At 38.8% G+C, this 18,276-nt stretch overlaps 1 protein-coding gene across 1 annotated transcript in view; it reads right to left on the bottom strand.

The window, feature by feature from the left end:
- Positions 1-17,767, bottom strand: part of TRERF1 (transcriptional regulating factor 1) — a 131,049-nt gene extending 113,282 nt beyond the window's left edge. The window contains exon 1 of the mRNA XM_054982429.1: positions 17,663-17,767. The gene's annotated coding sequence lies outside the window, so the exon portion shown is untranslated. The remainder of the gene's footprint in view (positions 1-17,662) is intronic.
- Positions 17,768-18,276: the final 509 nt, after the last annotated feature.

Consider the following 18,276-nt stretch of genomic DNA (forward strand, 5'->3'; position numbering starts at 1 on the left):
AAAGTTATACCTCCAAAATGTGCTTTCCTGATGAGTTCTACTTGTGCAATAAAAATATTTTTAAAATTGTGAACAGAATTCTTCAGGAGACTCTAAAAAATGGATATAGGGCTATGTACTGCAGTCTACTACCTATGGTGCCAGGTTCAGGCTGTCAGCTGTAGTGGGGTGAAAGACTGAAGCGCCAGAGGGAGCCTGAAAATACCTGATAGCCTAGGGGCCTGGCCATGGGTTAATACAGCCCTGCCCACATACTGGTAAAATCCCTCAAGGAAAGAAAATGGCAGAACTGTGTCTTGAGTAAAAATGATTTTTGTAATGGAAATAAGATGTACATTTACAACACATATAAAATAACAAGAAAATGGATGAAATGTAGACTGCTCTCCTAGAAAAAATGAAGGCAACAAAAAAGGAAATAAAGGTTTGAACCAGTGTAGAAGAAAGAAACCAAGCTGATGACTTTTACTACAGAAATACATGAAGTTGTACTTCTGACCTTTGAAAAACAATGCATTGGTACATTAAAGGAACTAAAGAGTATGTTGGTATTTTTAAAAAGTTTGCAATGTATGCTAAAAATCTAAAACTAGAGGAAATGTTCAGTAATATTTATAAACATTTTATTTTAACATTGAAGAGTTCAGAAAAATTATCTTTATTCTAAAGTAGAAATAAACTAAACTAAGTGCTAGGGATGAACATAATATAAACACTGAAAATAATATACATCTCTGATTTTTTTACTATTAGGTTATATTATTAATGTACAAACAAAGTGGACATTTTACAATAGAATAAAAATGAAATACACTTATATTAAAAAGTAACATTTGGTTTTTTAAAAAAGTTCACAACGCAAACTTTGGAAGTAGTTTCATTTCCCCACTTCTGTACAACTAAGCATCTGTGAACAGCTTTAGCACAAAGAGTCAAACTCCTGCAAATTTACCTTCATCCCTTGCAACAGTATCCCACCGTTTCATTTATCTTTCCCTTTTAACAAATTAATTCTTTGGAGGTTGCAAAATCTTCCTATCAAGGTCAGCAGTTCACATCTGTCCCTTTAAAAAATAAAGGCTGTCCCCTCCACAGCAACTTTCCCTCATCAAATTTCAGTCTGCTTTCCAGCCTGGTTATAGCATGGAGATGGCATTGGTAACAATGGTGGAGGATCCTCAGCAATAACTGGAAAGAAGTAATGCATCCCTTGTTGACATTATTACATTTCAGCCATTTTCACACCACTGACCATGTCATTTTGTTGGACCACTTAGAGTGCAGCTGTGGAATGTTGGCACAGCTCTCTGAGAATTTCAGGCCTCCCTATCAAATAGGTGGCAGAAAGTTTCCTTCAGGGAGTTCCAATCAACAGCTTGGGAGCTATCTTTCAGAGATCCATAGGACTCTGCGCTTTGCCCATGTTTTCCAATATTTATATGAAACCATGCAATAAAATAATCCATAGTCTGAAAGAGGGATATTATCAACATGTTGATGACCACCACCACCCCGAGCTATATCTGTCACTATCTAAGCCTCCAATTCTAAGGTAGAGCTGGGAGGCTATGGTTAAGTGGATGAAGAAAACAAGCTGAATATAAAAAGACAAGATGGAAGTGATGTTGGTTGGCCGATGTTCTAGAGAGAAAAGATTTGTCCGCACTAGATGAGGTGAAATTATCATTCGTAGACTAAATCAAAACTTTAGGAGTGCTCTTGAAATCATCCTTACTTTTTATCATCAATATTCAATTAGATGTTATCTTCCTTTCTAGGTCTGGCCAATCTAGGCATGCTGGACCATGTTTATGTAACCATTAGGATGTGTTATTCCCCCAGATATAGGGTTGACGAAGATTACTCAGAAACTACAATCAATACTAAATGGTGCAGTACAAATATTAATAGGCAATAGTCACTGTGAGTATATAATACCAGTATTAGACAAACTCCAGTGGCTGACTATTTGGTTTCTGAGACCATTCAAGATGCTGCTTCTTACCTATGACGCTCATCATGACCCAAGACCCACTGGAAGGACCTTCTCTGACTGTATTTATTTTTATTTAGCTACAATGTTTTTACCCACCTTTCTGCCCTCATACGACCAAGGCGGCTATGGAATCACATGCTTGTTCAGGACTTCTGAGCAGCATGCGCTAGCTGCTCCATCAGCCAGCAGATTTGCTCATCCTTAGTACGATCTAATGTCTCTTCCTCACAAATTTTTGAAATGAATTAGAATTGTTCATTTCCACGATCTAATGGCAGTTTTCTGCAACATTCCCTCTTGAGAAGGATATTAGACAAGGTTGTACTCTTTCTCCTCTCATGTTTGGTACTCCTGGCTTGTGCCATTAGACAAAATAATATTCATGGCCTTGTACATAACTCCTTGGAATTTAAGATTATCCTATATGCAGATGATCTGTTATTGTTTATCGCACAATTTTAATCTTCCATTCCACTATTAATGATCATGATTAATACTTTTGTTGATTTTTTTTCTGGCTATTTGAGTAACTGGACAAAATCTGATGCTATTGGGAGACAATATATCACAGAATGTATTTGCTAATGGATGTTTTTGTGGTGCCCAGAAGCCATCACTTATCTTGGAATATGGTACCTTGAAATATTAACAGTGAAATCCTAAGCAGAGTTACTCCAGTCTAAGCCAACTGATTTCAATGGGCTTAGACTGGTATAACTCTGCTTAGGATTTCACTATATGATTATGCTGAATGTTAACATGCTGACTGAGAATAAATCCTTGGATTTGGACAGATGAGCAATTTTATACCTGTCATTATGGGGTAAAGTAAATACACGCAAAATGAATATTATACCTAGAATTATATATGGTTTGAGTGCAATTTCTTTTCATATCCCTTGCAGGTATATTCATAAAATTAATACTTTGTTTTGGAAATTTATGTGGAGATCCTGTCTCAAATTTCTCTAAAAAGGATTCAACTTGCATTTAATGAAGGAGGATTTGGCTTTCCTGATCTCGGTTTTTATCATCAAGCATACTTGCTAACTTGTACCACTTATTAGGACTGCTCCTCCCAGGGGGAATTGTCCATCCTGGGCTTTTTTGGAGGCTTCTTGTCTGGTCCGCATTTTTAAATCGAGTGCCTTATGGTCTATACATGTTAAAGTGTATTTTTGTTCCTCCTGCAATTTCTGCAGTTAGAGAACTATGGCACATACCCATTTTCATGTGCTAACTTAACATTATGGGCCAATCCAGATTTTAAAATTGGGAGAAAATCTTTTCTATGGAAGGCTTAGACAGACAGAGGGATTTTTATTTTGGGTCAATTGATAGGTTATGGTGATGAGTTTTTGTTATTTTCTCAGCTCTTACTGAATGGCAATTATTCACAACAACAACATTTGTTGGTATCGAACTACGGCACTACACCATTGAGTGTTTCTGAGTCTCCCCCAATTCTGGATCTTATATGAAAAAAACAAAAGCTACAATATTTCTTTATAAATATGTGATGTTGATTAATAAGTAAGATATGCAGAGCCTTCAGAAGAAATGGAATGAGGAGTAACATCACCCAGTTTTGCCAAAGCAATGGAATAAGGCCTTAAATGCTATATCTGTTACCTCTATGGATATTAAGCTATGACTTATTCAGCAAAAAATAATGTTTAGGGTATACTGGACACCACAGTGCCTTTTTAGTAAAGGACTAAGTGCGGTGTCTAATTGCCGGTTCAGGGGCTTACAGGATGTGTCTCTGAAATATATACTTTGGACATGTCCAATTATTTGATCTTGTTTAGAGGCAGTTATTACTCATATTTGTATTAAAATACCCATTGACTTTTGAGGATGTGTAAGTACTTTTAAACTATCTGCCTGTATCCTGAAACCTAACCAATGGTCAATACAAATGGACTCTCAGTGCCATTACTGCAGTTAAAAGACTTATATTGTAATAGTGGAGAGACAAATGCCCACCTTCCATAATTCAGTGGATGGATAACCTTACAACTTTATCTATATTCGAACAAATGGCATATAGACTACTGCAGGTGGACTTATGTTTTAGATATTTAGAAACTTTTAAAGGATGGTTATGTGTAGATTTCTCACTGTTGTTGTCCCATGTGTATCTGCATTGTGTATGAGGTTTATTTTATTTTATTTCTAATTTTCTTTTCAAATAAAATAAAAAATTTAAGAAAAATTAAAAATTTCATGCTTCTTTGATTGTAGCCCCAATACTTTGGAATGCAATTCCTGAAGAGGTCAAGCCTCCTACTTTTTGTTCTTTCAAAAGTTCTTTTCCAGGGTGTATTTGGAAACTGAAGTTAATTTCTCTTATGATACTGTATTTCAAAATTGGTGGTGTTGGTAATTCTTATTTTTTTTAATGTATGATCTTTTTTTAAAAATGCCTCTTATAACCACAAATGATGTTATTAGCTGCCTTGAATTTAAGAGAGATGAGAGACAGATCTTTTATTAAGTAAATACATAAATAGTTCCCTCCCACAAATTTTGTGAGATGCTTGCTGTCATTTTTGTCCCTCACTTGAGGAAGCTAGGAGAGTCTTAATATATTGCTGCTTTCCAAGTCTCAGTGCAATGTGTTGGGGAAAAGTGGGTTAAAATAGTTTTAAAGTCAGAGTTGCAATGGATCTTGATCAATAAGAGTCAGATGTTTGTTTACTTTTAAGAAAACATCTCTTGGAAAATAATACTAATCAAAGAAGAGGACTAATCTCTAGAATCTATAAAACTATCATAACCTCCCAAAAACCAAAATATTACGCATACAAATGGCAACAAGATTGTAACGCCCAAATTTCACCGGATCAATGGGAAGAAATTTGGTCCTCCTCAACATTAAAATCCAAAGCAATAAATATCAAACTTCAATAGTTTAAAATTCTCACTCGTTGGAACCTAACCCCAAAGAAGCTTTCAGTTATGACCTCTAATTATTCGCCTATGTGCTGGAAAAAATGTGGCAGTATAGGCACATTTGCTCACCTTTGGTGGCAATGCCCCAAAATAAATGCATTTTGGGTAGAGATGCTAAAACAGATAAAATTAATAACGAATTACGAAATACCACTGGACCTTCTTTTAATCTTTTTAAACCTTTGGCAAAATCAAAACATACCATCCTCGCAAAAAGAGTTAATCATTAACCTACTAACTATAGCAAAATCTTCAATTGCTTACTTTTGGAAAAAACAAATACCCCCACCAATCTCCCACTGGCTATCCAAAGTATGGGATCAGCTTATCATAGACAAAATAACAGACAATTTAACCAACACAACACACAAATCCAACTTTTATGAAAAATGGTGGCATTTCTTAGACTGCACTGATGGGACAGAAGCAAATCCTCCAAACCATTTATATCAGAAAATACTAGATAGTTAGTTATGAGCTAAGTTGCTTCAAGGAAATTTTGTGTAATATCTTTAACTGTAAGAACTGCAAATCATAGCATTCTGTCAGCAATTTTATTTATGAAGTGTATCTTACTGTTACTTCCATGTATTACTTTTTGTATTTACTGTTCAAGTTGTATGGTTGAAGTTGTTTATTTGTTTTGTTGATAAATAAAATTTATTATTAAAAAAAAGAAAAAAAAGAAAACATTTACTCTAAAGGAAAAAGGTACACAGGATTCCTACAAAACAAAGAAATCCATTCCCTACATCTTTACACTATGGAGTACAAACTTAAGACTGCATGAGTAATGGAGATTCTTCTCCTTGACCATAGAGAGGAAATCACCTGGCCTGTTGACCAATAAACACATCTTAGTTTCCCTGGGGCTTTGAGGTAGATAAGGCTATTGACTCTCTGCCAGATTTCTCTTCCAGGTCAATACAAACAATAGAACATTGGGTAAACATATTAACCCCACAATGATTGAATGTCAGACCTTGCAACCTATATTCCAACACAATGATGATCAGATCCTCACCTCTCTTCTGAAGCTGGAGAAAAATGGTCTCACAAGAGTAAGTAATGTTCTCACCAGTCACAAGCCAGCAAGCTTCTCTCTCAGTCTCTCAGTAGGATACTGCACCGCTAACATCCACTAGAACTATCATGGGTACAACATCAAGAGTAAAAACCTAATAGAATTTTATCCTACCTGTAGTGTACTGGGAGCTTCAAGCAAAAAGGCTTTTGTAGCATGGTTCCGTACAGCTACATTCCAATTGGCCATGTTGTTGAGCTGGCCAATCAGGATTCCCCTACAGAATAATGAACTAGCGAATAGGGTTTCTGGATACCGGGTGTTTGCTATTGGTTGAGTTTAAGTGTGGGCGTGTTCTGGAGGGGAGTAGAGTGTTCTATAACTGCTGTTTTGATGTTTGTGCTTTGAGTGGTGATGTTCCTGTTAATAAAGGAGTTATTGAAAATCACTTGAACTGTTGTACCCACTACATAAGACTACCCTTCCTCCAAAGTGTAGTTTCCCCACTCTTCCTTCTCTATTCTATCCTCATAACAACCTTACAATGTAGGTAAACTGAAAAAAGTGAATGGTCCAAAACTCACCCAAAGAGCTTTGTTACAGAGAAGGGATTTGAACCAAGTCATCACAATCCACCACACAGGCTCACTATGAAAGGGATGGGAGTGGGAGCTTATTTTCTATTATGTGGAAATACTACAAAACCAAGTAACATAATATTTAAAGTTGAAATCCTAGGCAGTAGAGTAAGCTTCAATGAATTCAGTAGCCCTTATGTGTGAACCAACATACACAAGACTGTATAGATCACCACATTTGCAGTATCTGAGGGCCCTTCCACACAGGCACTGTTCTGCATTTTCACTTCTGAATTGCAGTAGATTTTTTAAAGCTTTCAAACATTTGTTTGAATTAGTTTACATTCCACCGATCTCCCATTATTTGCCCATGGTTTATAAAAACACCTGAGTTCCCAATTTTCCTGTTGCTGTGGAATCACTTTTCCTTTCAAATTAAAGGTACACCACAGGCCAAAAAGTTGCTGTCCCCCTTTCTGCCACCATTTTGTTTAAAAGTCTCCATCCTTTTAAAAAAAGAAAAAAAGAAAGATGGAATGTATATCAATATACCGCTATAATGGTCCTAACGGGTTCTTCTTCATTTTTCTAATATTCATTCTTAAAATGATTCTAAGTATTCTTTGAAGTTCCATAAGTACTCACTAATGGTACATGTTTTTTTGGGAGGGGGCGAGTAGTAATGTTGACATTCACTATTTTAAAAAATTAAGGTTTTAGCACTTAGTAACAGTCAAAGAAACGATAGCAAGGAACTCTACCAATCTGGAAAATATCACATATCATCTAGCAAGGCCATGTTCTTGAACGTGAAGTATGATCTCTGAACTAGAGCCATCATGTCCTGTCTGTTTTGTCACAATATTCAGCACGCCAGGACTAGTGTTGGGCTTTTCTGCATGCTCAGCTTACTCCTGATTTTCTTGCTAGTCAATTCATAAGCGCTAGAATCAGTTGGGGTATGGTTCTCCCGCATGTCTGCTCTCCTTCTGTATTTTTACAGTTGTGGAGTAGTTTTATTTTCTTCCACACGTACCTTAAATGATCAGGATTTTCAGGGGGGGATACTGTCATCATCAATGGCATCACCACACACAAACACACACACTTTTTTATTTTGGGGATATATGCTTATATCGATGTAGGGGTGGTGGTTTCAAACAGCATTTAAATCCGTTTATGAATCATATACAAAGCGCTACATCCCTTTCAAACTGCACTGCTTTTTTCGGGCACAGGAAGAGGCTGCCCCCTCCCTGGGCTGCTAGGGCTTTAAAAAAAAATCAGCACTAGAATATCATTATACTATTGTAATGACAGATTTAGAAGGCTCTCTGAATTCCCAACATTCATTTTTTTTAAAGAAAAAGAAGTTTCTAGCCTCTTCCTTAGTGGAGATATAAGAAAAAAGGCCTATCGCCACAAAGGAATGGGCAGGACACTTTTTTATTCTAATGAAAGCTGGGAATTCAGAGAACCTAGTAGACCTATCATTACAATGGTATATTGATATAACAATATTCTGCAGCTGAAAAATTATGCATACTTATAGAGATATAAGGGCTGAATTGTTTAAAAAGGACTGAAAATTAAACCACTCATCTTCAGGGGGGGCGGGGGGAGTGGTTTCACAATGATGACAGTCCAATCATTGAAATCCTGTGTGGATTTGGGACAGGGCTCTCTGTTTGATAGAGATTAGACAGGTGGTGTGTTGCAATGGCCCTTAACTGCCTAGGAAGCCCAAACCTGCAAAAGGAGGTTTATGGTGGTGACAGTGTCATAAGAGGGTCACCAATACTACTAATGTTCCCATTTTTGATTTAAACACAAACATGCTTTGAAACTGCAGAGTCATTTGAAAGCACACAAAAAAAAGCCCATCACAGATGAGGAAAAAACTGCACAAAGCTGCCATCTGACATGTCTGTTGTGAAAATTGCTCCACAGACTACTGCAGAAGCAATGGACAAAAATCACAATTAGGATGCCACATCAAAAGGCTCAAAGGCATTTAGACATGCAGAATAATGAAGCTGTAACAAGGTGGAAGGGAGCTGAAGTAATACAATTCACTGTATCACTTCAGACTGCAGGGGAGGGATCTTTCAAAGTTATATTACTTTAACAGTTCCCTCCAAGCAGAAAACTAGCAAAGTATATGAAGGGCTAAACTATCTCCCTGATACGCTCAATTTTTATTTGTGGAGGGGTTACATGGGAGAACATGAAAAATGTGATCTCCCTACTTGAAGCCTGAAACAGTATAGTTCATTCTGCCACCTCAGAATTCTGCCACCTCTTTTTGCTGCATGTAGAGACCAGGCCTTTGGCTATACTTGATTCTGAACTACTGAATTTTAATCAAATTATCCTTGATTCTGAACTACTGAATTTTAATCAAATTATCAAGTAACTAAAGCAGCATAATTAACAGACTTTTAAAAACTAATTTGTATTCAGCCCATGTGTGTTTCTCTCTGCATTATTTTTAACAATAGCAACTGAAAAAACTACACAAGTCACAGCTTGCTTTTATTTTAGGACACTGTAAGCCGAGGGCCATATGTAAACTTCGACCTGCTACCTTTAGTTAAAAGAAAAATAATTCTTTTTGTCTTTTGTTTAATTTTAATTGGACTATTTGTTTCTTAAGTCACTTCAAGGACCTGTTTGGCTAAAAGAGGCCATATATATATAATTAAGTAGATAAATTTTTGTCATAATTACATTTTTCACTTTGTTGTACCTAAAAATATGAATACTTTTCTTACACAAACCAAGAGGGCTTTTACTTATTCAGCTGAGTCTGAAGCAGATCAAACCAATTCTTTTGAAATTGTTACCATTACAAGGTAGCTGCTACTCCTGTGAGCCGAGCGTCTGGTATGTATTGGTATTCATCTCAAATAAAGTCATTCAACACTCCAGAGGTGACAAAAATCTAATATAGCACATGGTCTAGAATGGAACTATGTTTTCTGCCTAATATACTAGAAATGGATGTTAGCAGCCAACATGATTATTAGAATCATGCTGCCATGTTAAATATAGTAACCACTGACTGTTGGGATGACCAAACAAACAATAGTTTGAATGCTATCTGCATCATATTAATTATCTGAGAAATGCTATCAAAATATTAGTAATCCAGTGAAATGCTAACAAGTCACTAAAATTACTGATATGATGCTAACGTCACCAAAATGCTACCATGTAAAGGAATAGATCCAGAGAATGTGGCCTTTACATTTTAGGTAAGATCAGACATATTTTTGACATAGATTAAGCTATGTATGATGAAATTATGTAGTTCATACCCCAAACAGTGTAGCTTCCTTTGAGCCAAGAATAACAGGGAACCAAGCTCTTTCACTGGCACCCATTTTGGTGAGCTACTTCACAGTGCAGAGCAGAAGCAGGGCAGTATGTTCCATTCCCAGCCCTTACAGACCGGTTTACTTCATCTTGCTATAAATATCCCAGGTTCAGGCCAGGGTCTCTGCTAGAGCAATATTTATGCTCTGCCCTTGTGTATGTAGCTGCTTGCTCCACATTCCTGCTTTCCTCCATTATATCCCTGCCTACCCAGCAGTGATCAAGCTTACATAAGAGCTCCCATGCACTCAGATCCTCTTCACCCAACACTGATCACTTGGACATTGTTTTACAAGATACGTAAGTAGAGAAGGTAAGCAAATTGCTTGGCTCACAGAGTGAAAGACCAAAATGGACACTGACCCCAGTAACGCCCCAAAGAAACAAAATGGCCACAATCCAGGAAGCTTGTTGCGCCTGCTTGGGCCTCAACAAATTCAATGGGACATGGTTGTGCATGAACGTACCATTTAAGTTCAAGCCAACAAGAACAACTCAGGAAGTTCTATGTAACTAGTTTGCACGTGTTATATATTATACAGCATCATTGGCATTATTTTTCTATATCTAATAGCATAATTTACCAGTTCATGCGAACTGGGACAGGATCCAGAGACAAGGGAGGAATTTGTACATACTTGGGAGATTTCTTTTGGGGATCATGGGTGCAATGATTGCCCTCCCTCTTTTGGATCTTAAAATGCAACTGGATCAAGAGTTCTAGAAGTTAAAAAAAAAAAACACCTGTGAGCTGCTTTTATTCCTACTGAGGAAAAATAAAAATACCTCTATATTTTTCTCTGAAGGCATAAAAACAGACTGGTGGGAAGATGGCTTTTTCCAGCAAAATATTGGCAGGAGAAGAAAGGATTGCAGTTTCCCTCCCTCTCTGTGCGGTTCTTCACCTTGATAAAGCAATCCCATGAAGCTAAACTTGCAAAAGTATGTTCTTTACTATAAACAAGGAATTAATCTGATCAGTAACTGAGCCCTGAGACTTGAAGAATTGCTCCAGTGAGAACAAAATACAAGGCTAGAGAGGACCAATGGTCTGACTCAGTATAAGGCAGCTTTGCATATTCATCACAAATCCCCAAGCCCTCATTTCTACCTGCAACACTCAATATGCACCATTACTTATGAGTAACAGTTCTTCCCCACCCAACAGTTGCCCAATACTAATCCATGGTTACGAGTACGTTCTTGTTTTATCAAAGTAAAACTCCAGCGTGATTAAAAGCCAAGGAGTAATTTCTCATTACCCAATAACAACCTTTAGAATGCCTTAACTTCAGTGCCAGGATAGGAACAATTTTATGAGTTTATTTGAATCAATACAGCAAATCATTTGTCAGCTGAGGTGGGAACTGAACCTTAGTTGACTACACTGGCACAACTAGGCCGAGTAAAATTCATTTCAGCATTTGCCTTTTCCTCCTAAGTTATATGCTAAGGCCTACAACATTTCCACCCTATCCATGTTCCTCAAAAAACCATCTTCAATCTTTATAGTAGTTGCATCCTATCACAAGGTAAGTTACTGCCCACACAGCTTTGTAGAAAGAGATTTGATAAAGTAATCCAAAATGGCATACCTACTAAGAGTCAGAGGAACTATTCTTGTAACTGCCTTTCATTTTACTGTCTGACTGTCAATATATTTATAGACAGTTTAACCATAAACCCAGCTTCTAGTTCACTAGAATGAAAACAAGCACCATTTTTTTAAAAAATAAACAAACCTAAGATATTTAAAATGTTATGAGTTTATTTGAATCAATATAGCAAATCATTTGTCAGCTGATGTGCAGACTGCACTTCCAGTAAATAACAGGCTACATTGTCACAGCTGGGCTTGACAATATATATATTATCAAGCCACCGTAAAAGCCTTCAGGATAGCTTATACCATATATAACACAATCAAAACTCTCTTGAATGCTTAACTCTAAAACCCAAATGCCACAAAACCCAATTTAGGTTACATACTTTAAAAAGATGTTTGACATTTAATCAGCCTCTCAGAACATTACACTCTTCACCATTCTCTTGAAGTTCAAATTCAAGCTTCTCTTGGAAGGGAGTGCCACAACACGGGTGCCACTACTGAGAGGGCACCTTCATGCATGCATCAGTATGTCCTCAGACAATGCTAGTAACACCTATGAGTTTAAGTGTGTTATTTATCAATTACCATTTTGACCTTGCTACTGCAACCCTGAACCTGTAACATCTTTGTACAAGCTACAGTCAAGGTATTTGTGCAGTTGAAACATGCATTCCTCAACAACAACAACAACAGTATGGAAAGCATTCCTTGAGGGCAGGTTTGAAACCACTATCCTAAAGGTACCACCAACCACATATATTGTCTCTATTCCATCAGCTCTCGTTTCCATCAGCTTGCATAAAAAATCACTTCTACCATAATCATGTGCCTAGGAACGAGCCTAAAAGTTTTTGTTTTCAAAAATGCTTTTATTTAGCCCAACTACCTAGAACTTATGCAAAGTGTTTTCCCCATGCCCCAAGGGGGGCATGCTGTTTTGTTAACAACGGCCATCCTGTGAACAGAGTTCAGCCAAATATTTACAGGGTACTGAAAACAGTCAATGCAGCAACTTGAAGCAAAACCTATCTTAATGCACTTCAAAGACGTGGCCCCACATCCAGCTGCAGCATCAAGAATGACTTGATATTCGGATGACCCATCACAGATCAAACATCACAGGTAGAATTTATACATCATCTCACATTATAATAAATACAGAGCTTTTTCAACAGGGTTTCAGTTTCAAGCCATCAAAATGAGAAAGTAATGTATATGCGTTTGTGGACGGGCCTTAAGAATACAAGCTTTGATAACTTTTTGAATGAAAAAAAATTTCAGTTTAACAAATATTAATAGCACAAAAACTGCCTAATCTGCATCAGACCAGGAGTCCACTCCCTGAATTTCTCACCTTTTCTTCTGTTCTGGAATGAGAGACTTTCTCAAGCACTATACTCAAAGCATGGTACATATGAAACAGCAGCCTTATAGTGCAATCCTAAACAGAATTATACGCTCCCGTATCTATTGCCTTCAATGGAATGAGAAAGGTCTAGAGCAAGATGGGTAGCTGTGTTAGTCTGTTCGTAACAATAAATAAGAGCAAAAGTCCAGTAGTACCTACAAAACTTAATAAAATTCGTGGTAGGTATGAACTTTCATGAGTCACAGCTCACTTCTTTAGATACTGGTTTAGTATTACAGACTAGGGTTGGGTTCCACCAATTTTTCCATTGGTGAAAAAGGAAGAAGTGGTCTACCAAAATAGGCTGTGTTGGGGACCATAGGACCTACATAGATAAAACCTATGTGAGACACACTGGAGTCAGGAGGGGAATTTACTGAGCTTGAGTGAAAAAGCTGGATGGAGCCAAACCTTTGTGTACATGCATACATGATGAATGGCCTGACAAATTTCTTTTTGCCTTATATTATCTGCCACTGGTAAACAAGCAAAAGGATTAAAAATACTGGCTGGAACTGTGAAATGCTGGCTGGTTGGCTACAATAGTTTTCACCTCTCAAATCCCACCCTTCAGTCTCAATGCTGAGCAATGACACTATTTCAAATCTGTACACAGTTAAAATTAACATATAAATGGACAGAGACAATATTTCCCCCCAGTAGGTAATGGACCTATTGAGAGGCCTATAAACTACATGCTAGTGAAAGGTTTTCAGCAGGTCACTTCTCATTCTAACAGGCCATTAACATACAGAACTTCACTGCAACTTCAATCTCTCCCTCATAGTCCCTATAATGCCTACAGCTCTTTGGGCAGGAACAGGCACGAGTGTGGTATTCATGTGTGATTATCATGGAATTATTCTACCCAATTAACTAGAGTAAATTTTCCAGGAAGCAGACAAGGTCGGTACGTGGGCATATACATCTGGCTTTTTTTTTTAAATAATGTGCGAATAGCACAAATTCCCTCCCCAGGCTCAAATGATAGTGAAAGATGCAAAACAAATGAATGTTATAGGCCACTGCAGGCAACACCACGATAAACTTTGTAGCTGCAACACAGTCATGTGCAGGAGTCCCTCCCCTTGCCTTAATACATCCAAATGTAAATGTAAATAAACCTGCAAAAATATGGTGCGGACCCAAAGAGTTCATAATTCATTTTGTCAAAAATACAGTATCTCACAAATCAGGCCTGCTGCTTCCTTTTTTTAAAAAACGTGAAAACTGTTGTGTAGCTCACAGTGAATTCAACACAGATTCCATTTAGATGCACCACCACTGTCATTTCTACTTTATTTATATAATATTTTTCTTATAATAACCCAGAACCAGCCAATTAAAATCCATGAACTAAAGTTGTCAATTAAAACTGCATTTTTGAATATGAACAACTTTCCAAAAGAAGGAAAAATATATAGTACTTGCTGTACTCTAGGCATGTGTCATAACATTACAAAGGAATGAACTTAGCCACACTTCTGATGTAGAATGAGACAGAATAGGCCAGATGATAGTATTTGTACATGATAATTCATGGGAAAAGTTAAAAGTGTCTGAGGACCGATACATTACTAAAATCACACAACAATTCGGTTGTTAGGTAAGTTTAAACCAACAAACCAACAATTCCCACATTAGGAACTGTATCAAACTTTCAGGTCTTCCAAGCATCCCAAAAAGCTTGAGATATGCTGAATGATGCATCTCACAGCACTTCCCTTTCATTAAACCTTTTCAGAAGTTAGAGAAGTCAGACGTTAGAAAAACAGGCACATTCAAGAGTTTGGGACCAGTTCATTTTTTAAAAAGTCAAATGCAACAGCTCAAATATTCATGGAACCCATGCCCTTCTTCCCGGAAAATCGTTCCCCTAACTCAAGATCTGTGAACACGGGTTGTAGTTATTGGGGAGGATACAGCCACTCTACTCAAAATTTGAAGGCCTTCCTCGAACTTCAGCAGCTCTTCTGACACATCTAGTCAAGTTGTAGGAAAGCCTCAAGCTTTGCTGAGCAAAATAGCTGGATCCACTGCACTTGTATTCAGGAAAAAAAGACTGCACTCTGCACATGTGCACTCTTAATTATATTAAGTGCTTTACAACCCAGTGCTATGCATGTTTACTTCAAATAAGTCCTACTGTTTTTATTATGCAAGTGTCCATAGCCCTGCAACCTTTATTCATATACATGAACTCAGTATAATGAACCTGTAAGATTTTCAAGTATTATTTTCTCCACACTGTACATGGGCAGGACTGAAGCTGAAGATAGCAGCTTATCTAAGGCCACACAGTCGAGTTAGTAACTGGGGCAATATTTGAACCAGACATTTCCTGACTCACATTGTTTATCCACTATGCTACAACCATTTCTCATCTTGCCTCTATTCTGGCTCTATATATTCCAAGGATGAACATCAGAATCACCCATGGCCACTTCCTGGCACACACAAAGAGGAAAATAGAGGGAAAATGTATGTACATCTTTCTAGCTTCACAATGGTGTGAAGTCTCTAGAAGCTGCGTGGCAGCCACCTCCAGAGTCAGTGCGCACAACTGCCATACAGAGTACCTTAAATTTTTCCATGTGGCATCTGTCCCAGTGCTAAGAAAGACCCCTCTTTTTATGTAGTCTGCCAGTATGGGGGAAATTGCCCAGTCCATACAGACAGCCTCCTCACACCAGCGTAAGTGAATTGCTGCCACATGCAGCAACTGAAATAGACCTCCACTTTGTGGCTGCGATACATGTGTCAGTTCTAAAATGATTCAGAACTCACTGAGATCTTTATCTTTTGGCAATTTATATACATTTATACTTAAAGAGTCATGGAGTATTTCAGATGGTACAAAATGCTTTACAGATATTATCTCAGCAATGTTTGCAGGTTTGCCATAAAACAGACCAATATTATTGTCCCTATTATAGCACATGGATGGTGGAGAGTTGCTTGTCCAAGGCTACCTAGCAAGTTTATGGACAAGGTAACATTAAAGTGGAACTTCTATACTGGCCGGGCATTATTCTTAGCTACTATGTTCCACCTTTTCTTTGCTCAATCCCTTTTACATTGCTTAACAGAAAACTTGTCCTTTAATAATGCAGCAGACCAACTGCGTACACATGAATCTCACCCAGTTGGCTTAGCAGCATGCTGGAATTCATTCAGTTATCTGGATCTGATGGGTGTGAGCCAACTTCATAGTATTTGTCAGAAATGTAACATTCAGACTGACCCCAAACACATTTTAACTAGGGCTCTATATCATCTGATTAAGAAAATCTTAGTTGATTGAATCATGTAGACTGATTCAATCAAAATTTGCACGTGAACAAAAAAAAAGAGTATTGAAGGAAAACAGCACACTTTGCTTTTAGATGAGGTATGCATGTTAACATAGCACCATTTTAGAAGAAACATTATCTCTAATGTGCTAGAAAAGGGAGAGTGCCTCTTTTAATGTGTCACCAGCTGCCCACATATTTGCAAGCACAGCTATTAAAAATTTTTGATACTAAATCATCAGCTTCATCAGCCTGGGACAACTTTTAAAAACCAGCCAAAAGATTTACAATCAATCAGCTCGTGGTTGTAACCCTAATTTTAACCTCTTGTGAAGCCTTCACTGGTAAAAAAGGGAGCATGCAACGTGCGAAATCATCTTTAGTCAGATCCGACTTCCTGGTCTCTTGAAAGAGGCAATAGTTTAAAAAGTGGTGTTTTATCTCTCCTTACTCAGCATTTTTGTCGTGTGTGTGTTTTAAATATAGTGTTATTTTCCTGGTTTGCAGTGGATGAAAAGCTTCTGATTCATCTCTGTTAAAAGTGCATCCATCTTACTTTAAGTCTCTGGCTTTGGCGAATGCGAAAAAGACGCCATGGGGAAGCATGGGTGCACGGACTTAGGGAGTGGCCAAGATGCAAATCTCGCGCTTTCTAATTTCCCACCGACTGCAGCCAGGCAGGTATGGCAGCGTGTTATCAAGTGTCAGAGCCACGCATATGGTCACTTGCCATACCGCACGCAGCCTTTTCAGATGTATGGCCAGGCAGTCCGTGTCCTGATCACCCTTCCCCCCCCCCTCCTTCTCCTTTTAAAGCTTGCAGGCTCGAGGCTATTCGCCTGCATTTGATTAAAATTTTAAAAATCCACCAAGGCCTTGCACCTTCTACAAACACCCAACACAGGACGTGCTGCCAGTCTCAATGCTGCGCTCTTTTCTTGCTGGGCTATCTTGCAGCAAGGAGGAGGAGGCAGGGAGGGCCTCGCCTACTCAGCCCTACATACCGAAAGTGAGTGAACTGCAAACTTAAAAAAAAAAGAAAGTTGAGTTTTTATCTAATGCAAGAATGGAAGTTGTTAAACGCTTGCCTACCTGGTGCAAGTCTGCAACAAGTGCATGCAGGGTCCCAAGTGTGGGCCCGTGTGGGCGCAATTTCTCTTTTTTTTTTACACCCACAGGGCAATTGCAATTTTAATTTATTGCCCGTGCTGCTATTTACTCGGTTCTACTTTGCTTACAGTACAGCTCATACAGTAAACATATCGCTCCGCCAGGAAATATATTCCGCCTCGCCTCCCCCACCCCAATGTATTCTCCCCTCAGCGATCGTACAGGGGGACGAAGGGGAGGGGTGGAAAGAACTAACCTCCACCTTTTTCAAGCCCGCGCCAGGAAAAGCTCAGGGTAGCCGGACTTACCTTGTGCATGAAATTCTGTGCACGCCTCCTCGCGAGGGGGCTCAGCCCCCCTTGAGCTCTGCTGCAAAACCCCGGTGTCAGCAAAACGCTGTCAAATTATTTTCGTGCAAAACCGGGAAGGGGGGGTGCAGAGAGAGAGAAGCAGAAGCAAAAAAGGGGAGGAGGCTAAAAAAGAAAATTGGATCCCTCCGCCGAGCTGGGTCTGGTCCTGAGTTTGCAAACCAGGAAGTAAGGTGTCGGCCGAGGTAGCGGAGCCCTGCACCTTCACGAGGGTGGCTGGTCCGGCGAGAGACCCGCGGGTTTCTTTGCGGACTCCGCTAACGAGTTGCAGCTTCTCACTGGGGTGCAGGGCTGGGCTCGGGATCACGCCCTTTCCGTCCTCCTCTCAGGGCTGTACATTCGTTGCAGGTAATGGAGCCATCACGTTATGGAGCTCCAACCTGACAGCGGCCCAGGGCCAGACTTGCTGTGGGCAGTGAGCGGTTGGCACTGGAACACCCCGTCGCTTAAGGGCAAGGAGAGCTCCCCGGCGCTCGGCGGTGCTGGAAGCTGAGTGCGTGCAAAAGGGACTCCATGCATGGCGCGCCGTTTTCTCCCTCGAAAGTCCGTTCTCG

This window comes from Eublepharis macularius, chromosome 1 (genome assembly GCF_028583425.1).
Source record: "Eublepharis macularius isolate TG4126 chromosome 1, MPM_Emac_v1.0, whole genome shotgun sequence".
NCBI lineage: Eukaryota > Metazoa > Chordata > Lepidosauria > Squamata > Eublepharidae > Eublepharis > Eublepharis macularius.